The sequence below is a fragment of the Ammospiza nelsoni genome, chromosome 4 (assembly GCF_027579445.1).
Source record: "Ammospiza nelsoni isolate bAmmNel1 chromosome 4, bAmmNel1.pri, whole genome shotgun sequence".
Lineage (NCBI taxonomy): Eukaryota > Metazoa > Chordata > Aves > Passeriformes > Passerellidae > Ammospiza > Ammospiza nelsoni.
In genome coordinates, this window is record NC_080636.1 from 68,236,336 (window position 1) to 68,255,836 (window position 19,501).

At 39.5% G+C, this 19,501-nt stretch overlaps 2 protein-coding genes across 3 annotated transcripts in view; both read left to right on the forward strand.

The window, feature by feature from the left end:
* The window catches only part of RPS3A (ribosomal protein S3A), a 150,166-nt gene that overhangs the window by 108,998 nt on the left and 21,667 nt on the right, over window positions 1-19,501 (forward strand). The gene's annotated exons all lie outside the window — the stretch shown is intronic.
* Window positions 7,363-19,501, forward strand: part of FHIP1A (FHF complex subunit HOOK interacting protein 1A) — a 76,935-nt gene continuing 64,796 nt past the window's right edge. Inside the window, exon 1 of one of the 2 annotated variants that reach the window (XM_059470773.1) lies at window positions 7,363-7,516. The gene's annotated coding sequence lies outside the window, so the exon portion shown is untranslated. Of the gene's footprint in view, window positions 7,517-10,263; window positions 10,484-19,501 lie in introns of those variants that run through there. The other variant, XM_059470774.1, reaches the window with a different exon arrangement.

The following is a 19,501-nucleotide window of genomic DNA, read 5'->3' on the forward strand; positions in this document are numbered from 1 at the left end:
ATGCTTAACTTTCAGTTGCTGGAGTGAGATTCAGCCTGAGCTACGTGTCCCTCATGGAGTGTAGCCCCTACACAGGCCATGCAACAAGTGCCACTGAGCAGGAGCTGCTCTGGGCCAGCTAAAGGGCTGTGTCACACAGGGCATGTAACTGCAGTTCTCTGCTCCCTGGACATTAAGGGTACCAATTAGGGCCGCGAATGATTTTTTTTTATTTAGAGAACACCCAGAATTTAGAAACTGCTCTCAGAAAGAACAGAAGGGAGCTTCCTTCAGAACATATCTGCTGAGGGGCTGCTGTTGGCTCCAGATATAGTACATTAATAGATCATTTGCCTGCAATATAAAAGATCAGGACTTAATTTTAGCTCGGCCAAAAAAATTCAAACTCACTTTCCCCTTCCTTGCATCAATATTTCTTACCCATCAATTTATGCAAAGTGGGAAATTAGGGAGTCTTTTGGAGCTGGAGTACTATGCTGCAAAGAGCACAGTCCTGGAAAAGCAAACTAGAGGAGGATGATTGTATCAGCTGGCAGCTAGGAATGAACTCTCAAAGGGTGAGAAAGAGACTTGAAACTTGGTCTTTGCATTTTTTCCAATTATTTTAAAATGCAAAGGGTTATGAGTGCTTCTCACCTGCTAGATGCTTTTGAAAAAATCCCAACAGGATTTTATTTAAAATAATTTAGGCACCTACCGATGAAGATATTTGACCCCCAAATCTCCAACCGCTATTGAACTCTAATTCAGCAAATTTATGATAATTTCAGTAAACTTCCGATTGAATACCTTGCAGAACAAGGAGGGACCTTAAAATATGGAGTTTTACATGTGTGATTTGGCTGGTAGTCATTCTGGAGGTTTTGTCTCTCTCCAGCTGTCTACTCTGAGAGTTTGAAGTGTTTAATTGCACACAAAGATGGGTGCTTTTCTCTTGAACTAAGTATTTATTTGGCATAAATCAAATTATTGGCAAAAAAGTTAAAATTAATTTTTCAAAGATTTCGCAAAAACTTCTATCAATTAAGTACTTTATATTTAAGATTCTTAACTCTTGTCACCCACAAACTGAAAATAACCTACAATGCAAAACATTAAAACCAACTCAGTTTCCAGAAAATGAACTTTTATTTTCTGTATATCCTTGCATTTGCAAGAAATGCAAAGCAAAGCTTTCTTCCTTGGCAAGACTTACTTCTGTCTCTTATTTTCTCTGTAGAAAGTAACAGCTACTGGCCATGCAAAGTATCTGAAAATGGAGAAGAATCACTTTACTCCAGACCAAAGCAAGGAACAAAAAAGTCCTTGCAGAGAAACAAAACATTACTAACAACTACTCTCTGATTTTTAGATTTTTTTGCCTTGCAGCTGAATGGTTCATCTCCTGTCTAGTATTAGCCTATTCACAGAGAAAATCAGCATTCATATACTCACACAAGAATGCTTCTTAATAATATTTCATTGTATTTCAAGTAATATAAGAGAGACATGCCAGCTTATATGAACTTCCATTGCCTGTTTATCTCTGCATCTTCCCAGGCATGCAGCTGCACAGCCATTGTATTCAGAGAGCAGGGGGCTAGTACAGTATGACAATTTATTTTTCCTTCCCTCAGTTTCCAGCTGATGAAAATTTATATCAGGAAAAAATAAAAAATTAAATAATTTTTTTTTTTTAAATGGCAAAATTCCAGTGTGACTGATTTCACATTTGGTAGATAGGCTTTGTCTAACTCAGAGTGTGGGATTTGGGATTTTCTCATATCACAGGTAACCTATTCCCCATTGTCAGCAGCTCAGTGATTAGTCTACCAAAAGGTCTATCAGGAGGACAAAGTAGAAGGCTTATGAAAGCAGAGAGAGGTGTGACTTTGGAAGGGCAGTATAATGGTGAATACTAAGGGAGATGTTATGGAAACAGGGAACACTGTGTAAGTATTAATAAGCAAATGCTTCTCTAGGGAATCTCCACAGACTGCATCATAATTAGCTAGGAAGAGGCTTTGTATTTGACCCAGTGTGCAGCACTGCTGTTGTGGCCTGCTAAAATTTTCCCTGCTGGTGAACTGTCAACATTCTTTTTTTTTACAAGTCTGAAACAATTAAATTATTAAATTTGGGTTTTCAGACATGACTTTTGAGGGAGTAGTGTTAGAAAACATGGATGTTTTTCACTATGGATTATGATGTGACACAGATAGTTATAGAGAAGTAGCTTTGGCTCTATTTGCACAAATACCATGTTTTCTATAATCACAGTTTTTATCACCAGAATAGCAGAGTAATGCTGATAACCTAATTTTCACTAAAAAATTTGTTCTGTAGTTCTTGGACAAATCTCCCCCTGGACCTTGGAGTACAATTTGTAGTTAGAAAAGGAGGACTGAGCCTTTATATGTCTACTGCTACTCAGCCTCTAGGGATATATTTTTGTTAAATATCCTCCAGCTGTATTCTTAAGGTAAGGAATTTGCTATGGTCCAGACATAAATCTTTTCTGGCAAAGATGGTTTAGCAAATCTGAAAGAAATCTATAAGAGACAGAAAAAGTTTCTATCCTGCAAATCTAGCAGCCTGTGGAGAAGGAAGGAGGTCTTGTCTTGTTTCTGTCAGAAGAAAAGATTTTTTTCCTAAGTTGTCAGTTGCTTTCCTCCTCCCCAAAGACACAGTCTGAAGGATTTACAGCACAAGTCCAGGGTTCAGCTCTGTGTCTTTAAAGCACAAAAAGAAAAGATGAGCACCTAAAGAGGACATAGGCCAGTTCTCAGATAATGGAGTGGCAATATTGTATCATATGCTTTGGGCACATAATCTCAAAAAAACCCAAAAAACCACCCTCACAAGCAAAGGAATAGAGTACAATTGTTTATAGATGCCTATCTGTTAAAAGCCATTTTTTAAATCATACTTTCTGCTTTACATATTCTCTGTGCTAATTTATGGTGCCCCAGTTGATTCTTGCCCTCATGCTGCTCCCTCTTCCGTGCCAGAGTAAGGATTTATGTGGTGGCAGGTGAAGCAGATCTAAAACCTGATCCACACAAAAGGGGGGTGGGGGGTAATTTTAATCTGGATCGTGGAACTGATCTCATTTATTAAACAGCTGTATAGATCAGGGAAGATGGAAATGTAGGGAGGAACAGAATGGGTGGAGGAAGGGAAGATTACTTCTTTTGCTAGCAGTGCTGACCTGTGACATTTTACAGTGCATGAGAAATTACAGACTATGAGTGGAGTGACTTTTGGAGCACAGCAAATTAACGTATTCTCAAAATTACTGTCAGGCCCTTACAATGTATCATAGATAACCAAATCTGGTTTTAAAGAGGAAAAATAATTTTATTAAAGGGGTAGTGAACTTATTTTGGTTTGTCTCATAAATCACTAACTTGTAATAGTCATAGGTAAATCCCTTCAACTAAATACCATTATATAACTTTTCAAACAAATTTTCCTTTATTTGAAGTGTTGTCTTGAAACAGGTAAATCAATACAACCAATTAAAATAGATTATGAAATCTTTAACTTTTTTTTGTTCATCAAAGTACAAACACTTAAAGGTAGTGTAGTAATTTCCAATCTATATACATATTTGCATTAGTTACTAGCCCAGCCAAGTGTCTGGATTCTATCCATGTAAATGCAACATTTATCTGTCCTGTACTAATGATTTTAGGATGTTACTACATTGAAAATAGTGTGTTACAGCAAAATATCCGCTAAACTGTATCTCAAAAAAAGCTTGAGGACATCTTTTAACATTAAGGGATGAATGCACCTTATACCATTCAGATGAAATATGATTTAGGTAGAAGTAACCAAAGGTTTTTCATAGTCACTTAGAGTACTTTCCTTTTTTAGTATGAAAGTTTTAAGGTATGTGTAGAGAAAATTCTGAAGCACCTTTCTGAGGATTTAAAGCAAACTTTATTTTTTCCTGTTGCTCAGAGAAGATAAGGAGCAATGGCTGTAGTAAGGCATATAACATGACTTGGAAAATGCCTTATTTCTCTTCGTTCTAAAATGGGAAATGTTTATTTTCTAACACCTTTCCTGGAAATCAGATCTCTTGCTAAGAAGCAAATGTGGTATAGGCTTGTTTTACTGAGATGGTATCTAGATCAAATCTAAGAAAAATTTGTGTTAAATGGGACAGTTCAGAGGTCACTTAATTTACAGTGAGCATTCTGGTTTGTTGACAGTAACTTGGGTTTCTCTAAATGAAACTATTTCTGTCTTAGGGATTTTCTCTATGTAGTGCACCTGTGACTAATAATTGGAGAGTGTAATTCAATACTTTGCATAAAGTACACTTCTTTATGGACAAATGGATAAAATATGTAACATGAAAAAATGAAAAAAGAAATCTACTGTAAGAGAGCTCCTCTAAAAGCTGTCTGGTTTATCTTTGTAGATACACTTGGTCAGTTGTTGTCTGCAACAGAAAATATCTTTCTGATGCTGCCCTGGGTCACAGAAAGCAGAAACTTTCTGGAATTTCATTAGAAAGCCTGATTTTTCTGTGGAGTAAAACCTGTGACCAAAAGTATAAGCATAAATGTTGTTGTGTCCTCTAACTACTGCAACTACAAAATTAGTTGTAATTATTAGTAACTTCACTAGAGGTACTGCACAACGATATCAACGGCACAACAGTCAAGACAGGCAAGTGCTGGTAGTGAAATCTCATGCCACCTTTACCACTTGCAATTATGCTGTCAGTCAGTTGTGTTTGTGTTCACGTGTTGTGCCTCTAAATCTTACACTTGGGTGAAGTAGTTCTCAGCAGCTAAGAATGCCTCCAGAACAAAGAGGGTGAGTAGCAGGATTAGTGTGAGCTTGTGATAAGCCATCTTTACACTTCCATCTCTTCTAACTCTGTGTGATAGAACAGCTTATCAAATCATTAAGAGATAGGGATGTAAAAGGATGGCTATCTTGGATTCAACCTAATTATCACAGGAAAAATAATTATGGAGTACTTTTAAAATGCTTAGTGCAGCAACAGAAAGAAGCAAACGAGATTCTATCAGCATCTGCAAGAGGCAGTGCTTCAGGGGCCCATTCCTTAATGATCTGCTTATGAGGAGAGTTTCACACTAAGGGCATCTTTGCTCCGTGTGCTGGCTGGTGCTTCCCCTGCTTCTGAGACTGAACCATTTAAACAGAAGTATCCTCTCAGTTTCTCCCAAAATCCTAAGCTGTCTTCTTCTCTGCTGTCCTAGACAGCAGCCAAATGCCATCCATCTCTGCACCCAGGCTCAATAGCAGCACTTGGAAGCCGCTTCCTGAATTTATGTAAAGAAATACCAGATCTAACGTTGGAAAACAGCTCTGCAGAGAGAGACATGCATGCTCAGACATTTAGGCAATAGATTCTGGATTCAGACTGGGAGGGGATGGTGTTACTAGCTCTGCTGAGCACCAAGCACCTCTGCTATAGCATTTTCAATAAAGAATTATATGCCCTTACTATTTCATCTTGCAGTTCCAAAACCAATAAACAACAGCATGTGAGGGAGGAATTATAGTCCCTAGAAATGGCAGTACTCCCTGCTCCTTTAAGTTTAGATTTAGTTTCAATGTGTGCCAAAATACAGTACAAGAACCAATGATTCTTCCAGTCTTCCTAAGTGGAGGAGTGGAGGAACCTCAGTTATGTTACATCAGTTATATTTCTTAGTGGATTTTTGGATGACGGTTTTACCCTGGGTTGGGAAACCTTAACTCTGACATACCTAGGTGTGAGTTAGTTTGTGTGAGTCTTGCTAGATAGAAATCTCAGTAAATTATCCTTTAATTACATAGAGCATTGGAAAGAATGCTTCCTGAGCTCAGAGACAACACCATTACACTTGGTAGATTACACTATACATTTATTTAAATGAGCTGTTACCCTAATAGGCCAGCATCTATTCCTATTTTAAGTCTTTAGTGAAACCATAATAAGAACACTTACAGTCTAATTAATTTATCTGAAGCCTTAAAAAAAAAAAAAGAAGAAGAAAACATAGTGGCATATTGAACTATGCTTAACTATTCACCACAGCAGTCTATCACAGTTACAGTGAGGTATTTAAAATAAGAACTATATAGTGTTAAAGAATCACAGAAAGGTTTGGGTCGGAAGAGACCTTAAAGATTATCCAGTTCCAAGCTCTTGCAGTAGGTGGGGATGCCACCCACTAGACCAGGTTGATCAAAGCCACATACAACTTAGCCTTGAACACTTCCATGGAAGGAACATCCAGAGCTGAGAGGAACCTGCTGCAATGCCTTCTGAATATGGGATTTTTCCTAACATCTCATCTAGAGCTCTCTTCTTTTAGTTTTAAAGCCTTAGCACTTGTCCTATCATTATGCACCCATAATGGGACAAAAGGTTCCTCTAACTCTTTTTCAATGAGCCTACTTCAAGTATCACAGAACTGATACGGTTGGAAGGGGCCTCCGGAGATCATCTAGTCCAACTCTCCTGCCCAGGCAGGTTCACCTCCAGCACATGACTCAGGAACTCCTCCAGATGGGTTTTGAAGGTCTCCAGAGACAGACACTCCATGACCTCTTTTCCAGTGCTCGGCCACCTTCAACATAAAGTTCTTCCTCATGCTCAGGTGAAACTTCTTGTGTTTCAGTTTATGCCCATTGCTCCTTGTCCTGTGGCTGTGGACCACTGAAAAGAGTCTGGCACCATCCCCTTGGCACCTGTCTTTAACATATTAGTATGTACTAATGAGATTTTTTTCCCAGTCTTTTCTTCTCTGGACTAAAAAGGCCCAGCTCCTGCAGTCTCTGCTCATGAGAGATGCTCCCAAGTACTGGAAGGCCACAACAAGGTCTCCCACCCAGAGCCTTCTCCAGGCTGAACAACCTCAGCTCGCTCAGCTTCTCTTCAGAGAAGTGCTCCAGGCCACTGATCACCTTGCAGCTTGCATCATTAAGGAACCACCTCTAATTTTCATTTCTAAGATCGGGATAGATTTAAAATGGTACTTCTGGCTTGCGGGTTTTCCAAGTAGGCAGGCAAAGATGGCAAGAAACTTTCTTAATTGCAGGGTAATCGTTTCTTAAGTCGGGCTCTACCCCGCGAATCGTCTCTCGGCGGGCCCCCGCCCGGCAAGGGCCGCCTCAGGCCGGGCCTCCCCCGGCAGGTTGCGGCTCCTCCCCGCCGCTCTGACTCACGGCCCGGCCGCGCTTACACAAACTCGGCGGCCGGTGCCGAGCGGGGGCCGCCCGCCGTGAGGGAGCGGGACGTGGGGGGGCGCGGGGCAAGATGCCCGCCTGAGGGGACGGAGCCTTCGGAGCGGGCGGGCGGGCGGGCGTGAGGGCGCTCCCGTCCGAGGGATTAACGACGGCCCCGCTGTCCCGTCGCGGACGGCGATTTACCTGGGTGGCCACCTCCCTCCCTCCCTCTTTCCTTTCTTCCTTCCTTCCCGGAGCCGGTGATTTCGGCGGAGAGGGAGTGGAGCCCGCCTGGCCCCTCCCCAGAGAAACTTTCCGCCGCCACCCGCGCCAGGTAGGGGCTGGTCCCGCTGGGGCGGGGGCCGTGAGGGGGCGGCGGCGGCTGGGACGGGCCCCGCACCGAGTTTCGGGGGTGTCGCGCCGCCGCTCGGCCTCGTCGGCAGGCGGGGCGGGCTGTCAGGCCGGTGTCACCCCCGGCCGAGCAGCTGCCGTCTGCCGCAGGGCCGCCGCGGGCTGAGGGCAGTATATAGGTCAGTGGAAGTAATGCCCGCCTAATCCCCTTTATCTTTTTGGCTCGGCTTTTCCGCTGTTGGTTTTTAGGGCGACCCTTGGGCTGCGTTGGTCGCAAACTTCTGGGAGAGAGAGGAGGCAGGCTTCGCGCAGGGCTGTGTGAGCGGTCAGGTGCCGAGGTGAGAGCGTGGGATACGAGCTTTTGTTTTCCGGAAGGCTTTTCCTCCCAGGCGTGACGCCTAACGGAGTGCCAGGTATTCCTGCGGGGCGCCGTCACCCCCGTGACCCTGTGTGTGGGTGCTGGGTTTGGGTTCGGACTTCTGTTTTCACAGGTTAATTAACATTGATTATTTCTTTCTCCTTGCGTCACTCACCGAAATCACCGAAGGCTATGTTGGCGTTTACTTTGGATGCCAGAGGAAAGTAGAGGTCTCGGCAACTTCAGGGCCCGGGTAACGGGGGAAGGCAGTGTGCCCTGGCAGAGTGATTACCGCGTTGCTTTCTCTCATCTTTGAGGAACTATTAGCGAGGTCATGTGAACCTTTCTGTTGCACAAAGGTGCTGGGAGCAACTCGACATGATTGAATTGCTCCACGTGGACAAATACATAGGTGCTGGCAGGTGCCCACTGTCTGCTGGGACGTGGTGTGTAAGGCCAGCTTGCCAGTATAGGAGTTTGCCAGGTTGGGATTTGTGGCTTCTAGTAACTGAGAAAGGCTAAGGCATATTTGATGGTATTTGGAGATTTTTATTTCAGTCTGACTTTTCTCTTCCCTGGGCTGTTTGATTGGTTTTGTGATTAGCATTAACATATCTCATACAATGACAGTAAGAAGAAAAAAATGCATAAAATTGATTGTGTGATTTTGTATGCCACCATATTACTTGTGATTGAACTGAATGTGACTTCAGAATCTGCCAGTGCCCTCTCTGCCCAGGTTATTTTCTGTTGATCAGTGTGAAACTGATGCTGTGCAAGTGTTTATAGTTACATTTCCCTTTAGTACAACAGTGTTTGTATTCTCCCATATAGCAGTAAGAAGGATTTAGGGCCTCATCTTAGTTGGGAAGCACAAGGTCTTAGTTTTGTTTTCATTTTCAGAGAGAATAGGCAGTGATAATAAATTATCCATTCATAGAGATCTCTCATACACCAATGAGGTAGTAGTGTTAGGTCATGCAATGTAGACCCATGTCTCTGCCCTGTGCTGGTTTTATATCATAATTTCTAGAAGTAAACCTTTTAGAAAAAATGTTGATTGGAAGGGTTTGTAATACCTGAAGGAGTGATGTCAAATGACAGTTTTCACCTTACCTGTGCCACTTTACTTCTGCTGGAGTATGTGTGTACAAGAGTCCACCTGATCTGAAACTAATCTAAGAATTAGGACCTAATGCTGTAATTTGTTTCTTTCTCTCTGCCTTTGCTTCAACAAACATGGAAGGTCAAAGGGAGAAAGGAAAGACAGAAAAACTTACAATCCAAAAGGTGAAGTATAAGTAATTGTAGAGGGCAAGATTGTACCAGTGAGATATTGATGTGAGGATGGCAGTGGTGAAACTTGTGGAACATCCAGATGCCTTTTCCTCTTATCTGTCTCAGTCAAAACAAATGTTTTCAATTGACTTCCACTAACAGCTGTTTTAGTCTGTTTATTGACCCATGGTGATTGACAGTATGTGCTTTGAAAAAGAAGTGAATCCTATTAGATTGATGAAATATGTGTGGACAAACCCATGGAAGAAACTTAGTTTTATGTGCATAGTTTCCTTTTTTTCTTCTTTAAACTGTACTGTGTCTAAATTATATGGTGGTGCTGGTAAGAACTGGATTTTACTCTGTAAGGGTTTTGGCTTTGAGTTGTTTTTCTTGTTTTATTTTTGGGGTTTTATTCCTCTAAATGGGATACAAACCTTCATAGAATCTGAAGCCAAGAGAAGCAAAATTGGAGAAACTGCTGCTAATGCGGTTTTATTTGATCCTGGCATGAAACTGAGTTTTGGAAATCTATAGCTATGTTTTCTCTTCAAAAAGATCATAATGATGCATTGATGCCTGTCAAGCTTAAGTCTTCAGATTTACAGACTCTCAGTACCATCTGAAGCATCAGTTTCTCTGTTAAACTGTACATTGAAGGATTATTAAGATTACTTTGATCGTTTTAAGACTTCTTTTTTAACAAAGAATTTATCCACAAGTGCTGCTGTTCCTCCCTTGCATATCTTTATTTATTTTATATAGATGCTGCCTTTTGATGCCTGCAGAGGGTTTCATTGAAAAAGATCTCCAAATTTTAATTAGCCTGATGGGAATCTTGTTTAGCTCTGTAATATTTGAGTAGCATACTTGACTTTTTAAAGATGCAGTTCTCCACATCCTGATCTGATGTTACTATGAGCAGTAGTTTCCCTCAGACATGAGAGAGATGTGTTCTCTCTCCCTCTCTCTCTTTCTGCCATGGCATATTTAGTGTACATGGTATGTTTGTGGTGTTTGTTATGTGCTGCTAAGAAGAAGGCTTTTTTGACCTCTCATTCCAGTAATCCTTTTTGGTAGCAATTTTGTAGCTATATTTTGGTTTACAGACAAGCTCTCAGACTCTCTTACTCGGACAACCTGGCTTGGTGTTGTTACCTTACTTGTGGTCTCTTCTCAGCCTAATGGGATAGGTCAGTTTCATACTAAATAGCTGCCACCTCAACAGAATGGTCATGTGCTGTATCTGCATCAGAATGAGCACCAGGACAGAGGGCATCAAGGAAGGCTCCTAGCAGAATAGTGCCATGAGTGGTGAGTTATTGGGAAATCAATGACTTCTCTATCTTTTTCCTTTCCTTTAAAAAAGGTCAATTTTTGATGCAATACTGAATTGCCTATGCATACAGTAAAGTTAGACCATGACAGTTAATTCTGATCTAGACATAATGAGCATGGTGTTACCTACTTTTTGTATGAGAGCATACATAGCACAGCTAGATTAGTGCTGAAAGTACGAGGCAAATTCTTATAATGTGATTTTTGCCATTTAGCTTTAGAAGCACAGTCAAATGTTTTCTCCCTTTCTGCCGCTACTGTGGTCTCCAAGCATATGACAGACACGGTTTTGTTTATTTAAACCTTTGCATGCCTTAGAAGAACTTGTATTTTTCTTTTCTTTTTTTTTTCTTTTAAAGACAGGAAAGCTGTGGGGTAATGAAAACACTCTAGATTCTTTGTGTCAGTAACTAATACTGAAAGACAATTGTGCTCATTATCCTTCTGATTCTAGCTCATTTTTGCAAGTTGCCTGGATTATATATTGGTGAAGGGTAGGATTTCTTTCTGTGAAAGTTTTTATATAGAAAGACTATTCTAGCAATACAAGTGGAGTTTGCCTGCAGAGCTGATCAAATGACGGCCTTGAACAAGCTCACAATTGGAAGGATTTCGTACAGCATGTGAAACAAATCAAAGTCTTCAAGTATTGACAGTCTTTATATTTCAGTAAACCTTTGGATTGTAACTTAAATTTAGCTGTTGGCTAACAGTTGGAGAGTTAAACTGCTGAAGAATCAATCCCACTTGCATTCACAAAATCTTTTATAAAACCTCAGATACCCCTGAGCAGGAGAGAAGAGAATATTATACTTTTGAGTTAGTTTTATTAACAATTAACAGTTAATATAATTGTAATAACGAAATAATTTTCAGATGTTTAGGTTTTTTACACACTAATCAGAGAGCTGTGGTTAAAAAGTTGCTGTTGTGCGGCCAAGCCCAAGAAGTAGCATGGGTTGTTATTGAATTAACTCATTTTGCTGTGGCAGGCTCCTGCCCTAACACAGCAGACCTGAGAGGGAGAGATAACTTGGTTTTCTTCTTCATCACTGCACTGGCATGATCCTGAGTAGTGCTTCTGTAAACATGTATACCTTAAACATACAAGGGAAGAAGGAAGCCTGAGTAGGGAGGTACGCCTTTCATAATTATAAGTTGAAGGTGGAACATCAGTAAGTTGCTGCACTGCACCCATGGTTGTTAGTAAACAGAACTGTGCTGCTTCTTCTTGGCAAGTTCGTGGCATTTTTACACTTCACTCGTGCCATTAATGTGTTTCAGTTCAGTGTTATAAATTCCATATTCCTGTAAGAAAACCTGTGGAGGTCAAAAGTTTATCTCCACTTTTGAGGAACTCATTGACTTCCAGTGCTGGACTTTGCAAGAAGTGCATGCCCCCAGCCACAACATATAATGTGGATTTGTTTTGGAAGTGAGGGTTCTGTTCCTCTCTGTGAGTGGAATTAGATTTGCCAAGGTAAAGTGACAACAGGCACTAAGCAGCCAAAAATTTTGCTGCAAACCATAAAAATCTTCAGAAAAGTGTGTGTTGCTCCTTTTTATTTTGAGTCTGATGTTGTTCTCAAATCACCCAATGTCCTTGGAATGCCTTTGGTATGGATTGTGAATTTTTTTTTTTAATTTATTTTCTTTTTTCCTTTTAATTGGCCATTTTTCCATTCAGTACACGGAAGCAGAGAACACATAAGAACACACAGTCAGCAATAGGTGTAACAGGATAATTTCCTTTCTGAATTGCTGACTTGCATTAAGATTAATTATGCTTGCCTGCTTGGAGTGGTTTCAGGTAAACAATTAGAAAGTTCTTTATCAGCTTCTTGAAACATATGCATAGGATGAGAAGCCTGTGAAATGAGTACATTTTGAGTGGAGGAAAAGCATGGAGGACAGAAACTGATTTGCCTTTGCAAGGATTCTGTTCTTAATATTTTGGTCCCAGTAGTGTGAACAACTCTAAAAGATATTTTCTTGAACTTGCTGCCAGTTAACACAGAGATTTTTATGACTGTCAGTGGTTGCATCTGCTTTCAGCATATTTTGCTGGCATGATTTTTACAGGGGTGATGTTTGCCAGCCCAGTGCTTATGGGTTCCTGACTTGCTGGTGTTGATAAAGCAGAACACACAATAGTATTGAGATTCTTTTGAAAAATTTCCTTCAGCTAGTTAGGGTCTGGGTTTGTTTTGCTTTGATGCCAGTGGAATCCTTGAACTTGGAGAACTTTTTTTTCTTCTCACGAGAACCTTTATTGTTTGAAAAAAATGAAATGTTCAGAGAGCAACAACTAAGGCAGTTTAGCAAATACTGCATTTATAATGCATGCTTACTTGCAAATTGTATCTTTTGCCAGTAGTGTTTTTAGCAACTTACATTCATTAGCTGAAACATTACTGTTTGCTTTTAAAGTAGTAGCAAGTGAGCGGGATAAAATTTTGTTGTATTGGCACCAAGGCATATCCTCTTACTAGCGTGCATTTGTTTTGCAAACATTTAAAGTAACAACGGTTCAGATTTAAAAGAGGCATCAAGTCAAGAGCAACATTTCAGGAGCACTTGGCATTGGGCTTGGTGTCAGGAGACAATGTGGTCTAATCAGTTATAATTCAAAGTACATTTAAATATTCTGAGATAAAAATATGATTTATTCAGAAGCAGGAATATTGGAGTCTGTGGCATATGCTAATGCAGAAATTGAAACTATTCTTCCACAGGGGAAAATATGAAAAGTAGGGAAAGGCTGGCTTGGCTACTAGTGAGCTCTTCAACATCAAATGCAAGGAGGGAAAGGAATTCCCAGCTGGATTGCTAAGGACAAGTGTAAAAATAAAGCACACATACATATAATTAAAAATTCAGAATGGCCAACTCAAAAAGAATAATGAGAAATCGTTATAGAAATAGAAAGTTAGTAAAAAGAAAGTCAGAGGAGGTTTGCTTCTGTTTGACTAGTGGAGCTGTGGACAGATAATGCAAAGCAGGCTGAGGTCTTTTTTTGTTTGTTTCTTCACCTTAGGTCCAATAAAATATACTGGGACTTGGAGGGGAACGTGATGTCCAAGGCAAGTGCTAAAACCCTAAGCTGGTGTGAGGAAAGAGTGAGTTTTAGAGCAGTTAGGGAAGTTTAAGTTTGAAGGTTTACAAAAACGCTGTTGAAAGAGTAAGGGCTGGCTGATGTAATCCTTGAGCTGCTGCAGTTACTTAACTCAGGGAGGGTATGTGTAATGCTGTGCCACTCAGAAGGGGGATTGTCGTGTCTGTCTGTACAGGTGTCAGGGCCAAGGGGCAAGTGGAAATGAGCAACTGTAGACTCAGTTGTTTATCTGTTCTAGTATTTTTCTTGGAAATTAAACCCTCCCAAAGCAGTAGAAGATTACAAAGAAATAAGTGGTAGCCCATATGATTTTAAGATTAAACCATTAGATTAATAGAATTTCCCTTTCCAAAATGCTGACAGAAGAGGAGCAGTAGGTGTCTGGTAGCTTGACTCTATTATAGAAACTGTCAAAATTTCGTTCCTGTTAAAGAATTGACTGTGGGCAAGTGCTAAACTACTTGAAAAACATTGTTTTCCCTAGAAATGGACTAATGAGATAATGTTCTTGTTTAGGGGTGAGAGATTTATTTTAGATATATACAGGAAGGATTTATATATTTTAGTAGACAAGAAGAATAACAGGAGTCAACATTGCTATAGAATTGTAAAATTAAATAATATCTTCAATCAAAATGATTGAATTCTGCTCTTAGAAGGTTTTCTTAAATAAAGCTGGTTCTTAGGTTGGGACTGAAGTTTGTATTGCAAACCCCTATAACTCCTATAATAAGGAGTTCCTTATTTCAAACACAGCAAGGCTTCTTTAAAGTAATTTCTGCCTCCTGTGTGATGGGAGCAGTCGGAGAAGGCCAGAAGGACCAAATGCTTCTCTCTGAGGCTTGTTTCAGTTGACCTTAAGGACCTTTCCAGTTCTTGCTGTGGGATCCTGTGTCTGCACCACATATGTGTAAATGGAAATATGTTCTACAAGTCAAATGAACTAATCTTTCCAGCCAATATTGATGTAGTGTCATGTTTTGAAAATGGAATTAATTTAAAAATAATTTAAAAGGAAAAAAAGAAGGGAATATGAACCCATTGGAAGGAGTCTGGAGAAGAGCAGTAAGGATACCTGGATGTCTGTAGGAATGACTGAATAAACTGTTATTTTAGCTGTTATTTTAGCTTCAAAGAAGTGAAGAAGACAGTGGAGAAATGAGAAAGGGAAGGTTTGTGTAAGTGTATGAGATAAATGTGTTTTTCACAGTGATCTGTTTTCTTTCCTTGCTTGGTAAGACGGAATTGCATTGGAATATATTATCAGAAAAAGTTGTGTATGATTTTAAGAACAGGTAAATGAAAGCAGCTGTGAGTTGTGACAGAAACATGATGTGTGTTACCATGGCACAGGGGGAAGGACAAGATGACTTTGAGGTGGTTTTATTTATCCTTTGAGTACAAAACAGAGATGGTTACTGTGGTGCAGCATGATGTGTAAAATCCAGGGAGAGCACAGTACTGAGAATTCACTGCAGTACCTCTACTCTTAAATTTCAACTGACAGGGAGGATCTAGAAGATATCAAAACATTCTGCCTCTTTCTCTGTTGTTTCTTTTTCCTTTTCACCTGCATGGAGTAGATGAGGGAGGCTTTGCAGTGCTGTGGCTGTTGAAAAGTAGCTAGAACTCCCTGTTAGAGATAACAACACGAGAAAATGACTGTGGGCATGGCTGTACCCACCCTGGCTCTGCAGGAGCAAATCCTAGAACAGAGAGTGCAAGGAAATGTGGTGTGAAGATGTCTGGATTAGCTTTGAAAGCAATTTTTCATATTTGTGTGGTGCTGCATCCAAGCCACTAGGGTTTTACTGCTTCCAGAGCTGTGTGAGTCTGCTCTCTGCCACGCAGACTTAATCAGCTTGTGCTAGTGAAAATTTGGAAAACTCTTTCATGTAATCTGCTGTATGTTGTTGACAACCCTCTAATGTGCTGCCCTCGTAGCCTGTGTTTATTTGAGTACACTAATTCTTTTTCTTTAATTGTTTGCCCAGTAACAGTCCAAAGCAGAAAGGGTTCTTCACTGCATGATATTTCTTGTCCAAATGATAGGGATAACAACAGTGACATTAAACAAGGGGTTTAATTTCAGCTACATGTTATTCAGTAAAACTGTGAATAGCAGAAGGAAAACAAGGATTTGAGGAAGCCCTGCAGTGTCAACTGATCTTTAAATCAAAAGCAAATAGGCCCATTTTTATGTAAAATTAGCAGTTTAGAAGATTTCTGGTTTGTTACTCACAGAGGGAGATTTCCCAGGAGGTATCACCTCTACGATGTGTTTGTTATCTTAATTCATGCCTGTATGAAACCGGAACATGCTTCCTTCTTAATATTTTAAAGTCCATCTGCTGTTTTGAATGGTATCTGTTGGTACTGGGAGTATTTGTATTGATTCATAGATCTGTGGACTGTGGTTTCTAGGATTATTTTCTTGGGCTTTCACATGAAGGGGAAAGATAAGGAAAGCAATTTGAATTTCCCAAACCACAAAGCTATGCATCTTTCATAATATCCAGCTTGGGTAGTGGTGTAGGTTAAGATGCATGGGATGCAATACAGTCTCTAAGGACAACTTTCCTCTCACATAAAATGCAGTATAACCCTGAGCTCAAAATTAATTGTGTTAAAAAAAAAAAACAAAACAGAGGGAGACAGAGAGAATGTGTAAATCCTTGAAAAGGGTTTTGCCATTCTGAGAGTGTCCTGGTAACCTGCCTGTTGAAAGAAAGTCTGCTCTGCTGTGGACTGAGGAAACATTGAAAACTGCTGTCTGTTATCATTTGGTGATCTCAAAATACAAAGTAGAGCATCCTAATTCATGAAGGGTACTACTAAGAATTGGTTATGTTCTAAAGCTTTTTAATATGCATGCCTCACCACTCTCATTTTAGGACAGAATTTCAGGCTATCGAAGCAATGTGAGCTGAGATATATATTTTTTCTTATATTCCTATAATTATGAATCATATTGTTTGTATGAATACTGTGGTCCAGAAAATATATAAAATTCATATAAATCACATGAGATAGAAAATATTAGATAAAATAAAACATTTTGTGTCTGGTTCAAAGTTTTTGAGCAGTTCTTCTACCATTTTATGTTTTCCTCACCTGTGTCATTTTTCAGAAATGAAAAGGCAGAACCTTTTTAATCTCCTCTCGCTCCCTCTGTTCCCCCTCCTTACCATCCAGGATACAGAATGCAGATGTGTATTATTTTTTACCTGGTTGCCTGCTTATTTGATGCAAAAGCAAAATATTTGCTCTTCCAAGAATGTTACATAAGGCAAGACTGTGCTTGGCAGAAGTGGTTTGTCAGTGCCTGCAAAGAGATCGCAGTGTCAGTGCTCCCTGGAGATAAGGATGTATTATTTCCTATCTGGCAATACTAAACTGGTGATACTGTGTGATTAATATGACTCTCCTGGGCCACAACTACAGGAAGCTCTCAGTTCAATTATCACCATGCTTCTTTAATTTAATTACAGCTTTTAAAAATAATATTAAAAAGGATGATTTAAAATTGGAACTTCCTGGATTATTCAAATTTTTGTTCTTTCATAACTAGATTGAGTCTTCTTTTGCACTTTAACCTAAGGGGTGTCTGTGTGGGTTTGGTTTTATGTGGGTTTTTGTTGTTTTTTTTTTCCCAAATTATTTGGGAAGCTAAAGGTACTTAGGTTCTGGACATCTTCCATAGCTTGGTGCTAAGGTTTCAGATTCAGATTTTTTTACATATGCTGGTTCAGGGAATTGTTCCATGTTCTGAATGCCTTCTCTCTAAAACCTGCACATTAACTGCATATCATAGAGAAATTTTTGTAGACTACAAAAGAACTTCTGTAGCCTACAAAAGAACAGACCTTTGTGATTTTCTTTACTGCCTTGGTAGTAGTAACAAAGATTCATTGAGTCAGTCGTGCAGGACTTTGAAGCTGAAACACTGAATAAGTTTGGATAATATTGCACCACTGTGTAATTTTTTTTTTAAGCATATATTTGAAATCATGCACTAGCCATGTGAGAAATGTTCTTCACGTTCTTCATTGGCTCTGGTTTCAGTCTCTTGTACCAATTTTCAATTTCAGGCTTGTGGTTCTAGATAAAAGATGATGTTTAGATGGATGCATGCTGGAATCTTTTAAAACAAATCTGCTGAGAGGTTTTGCCGTCCCCCAATGTCCTCTTAATTGTGTTTACTTCAAGCCCCTCCACAGATGATTATTGCATACTCCTTTCCAACATATGCTGGAAAGAGTTATTTCTATAGAGGCTGTGGGTTACCTTTAGGGCTTCAGTTTGGACTCTGGGTAGGGGAAATTTCTCTTTCATTTTCTTCCCCCTGTTCTTCTTTTCTGTTCCTTCTGATGGATTATTTCATGTGTGGTAAAAGGAAATAAAAATACCAGGCTGATCAACTTGAAAAGCTCAAACATGAGGATGTCATTTAGACTATACCTATTTTGTTATGTGTATGTCAATAGTTTTAAGCTATGCTGCAAATTAAAGAAGATAATCCAAGGGAAAAAGTAATTGTTTAATCTAAAAGACAATCTGGTCAAGAACATAATTATAGCCTCCACTTGGAAATTTACCCAGATAAATGATACAGCAAAACAAAAGTAGGGAGAATGTGTTTAACAAATTAAACTTGGAAGATTGTTTTCATGACCAGATGCAATGAATGTATGAAGCAAACAGGAGAGAAGTTAGTATTAATTACAAATTCTGGAGAATTCTTCTTCCTTTAGACCCCTCACTTGTAATGATTTTGAGTAATAAGAAAATATATTAAAAATAGCAGGGTTAGTGAGGTAGAATTTTGTGAACAGTATTTTACTACAGGAAATGTTTTAGAGATGATCTGGAAGATAGAGAGATTGACCCTGTTACCATTTCACTTGGAAACTGGCTTATTTTTAGGACTACCTCATTGTTATAGTTGAGGGGGAAAATGATGCTAAAAGTCTCTTGATGAAATTTCTGGTTACATCTGTGGAGGAACCTGATATAATCATCCCTGAAATTCAGGAGCATGAAATGGCAAGGGGTCAGTAGTCTTGCATGTACTGAAACCATATTATATTTGCAATATAAAAACAGAGTCTTCCCATAAGGCTGTAATTTTTGGCTGTTTTGTTCATGCTCCCCTGATGGGAAAGCTGTTTAAGAACCTGTTTTAAACTATGAGTTCTTGGTTAAAAATTACGTTTATAAAAAAATGTTTTTGCCTTGATGTATATACTTTCTAAATTTGAAAGGATTCCTTTCAGCATACTGAGAACTTTCAGAGTTTTACCTCCCTGCTTATAAGACACAGAAAAATGACAGTCTCCTTATTTTGAATTAATTTGTGTAGTCTGGAGGAATTTCTGTCAGGCAGGTTAGCAGGATGTCTGTAAAATCAATTTTGAATGCTAAGCACTGTGTAAATGAATAGACACGCTTTTCATACTTGCATTTTTCTGTATGTGTGCAGCCTTGTTACATGTCAAATGTAAATTTATATGAATTACTTCTGTGTTGACAGAAAGGTGTGGGTTTCTCCTTCTCCCTTGCATGTGTTTAGCTTGTTTAACAAGATGCTGTTATGATGCATTTCTTGTCTGAAAAGTGAGTTCTGTAATCAGTTTTTTGGCAGTGTAGCCAGCTTTACTATTCAGTGTAATACCACTTTTTTCTACTTCTCTGTTTTTGTTTTTTTTTTTTTTTTTTTCCCAGTGGTTACTTTTTAGCCAGAACAGTTTTTTAATTGCTTCAGATTTATTGAGTGTGTTATGCATGATTGTTTTTGGGTTGCAGCATGGATGGAAATGTTTTTAAGTTGCAGCAGCGAACAGAGGGCAGCAAGGAAGGCAAATATGGATTGCTTCTGC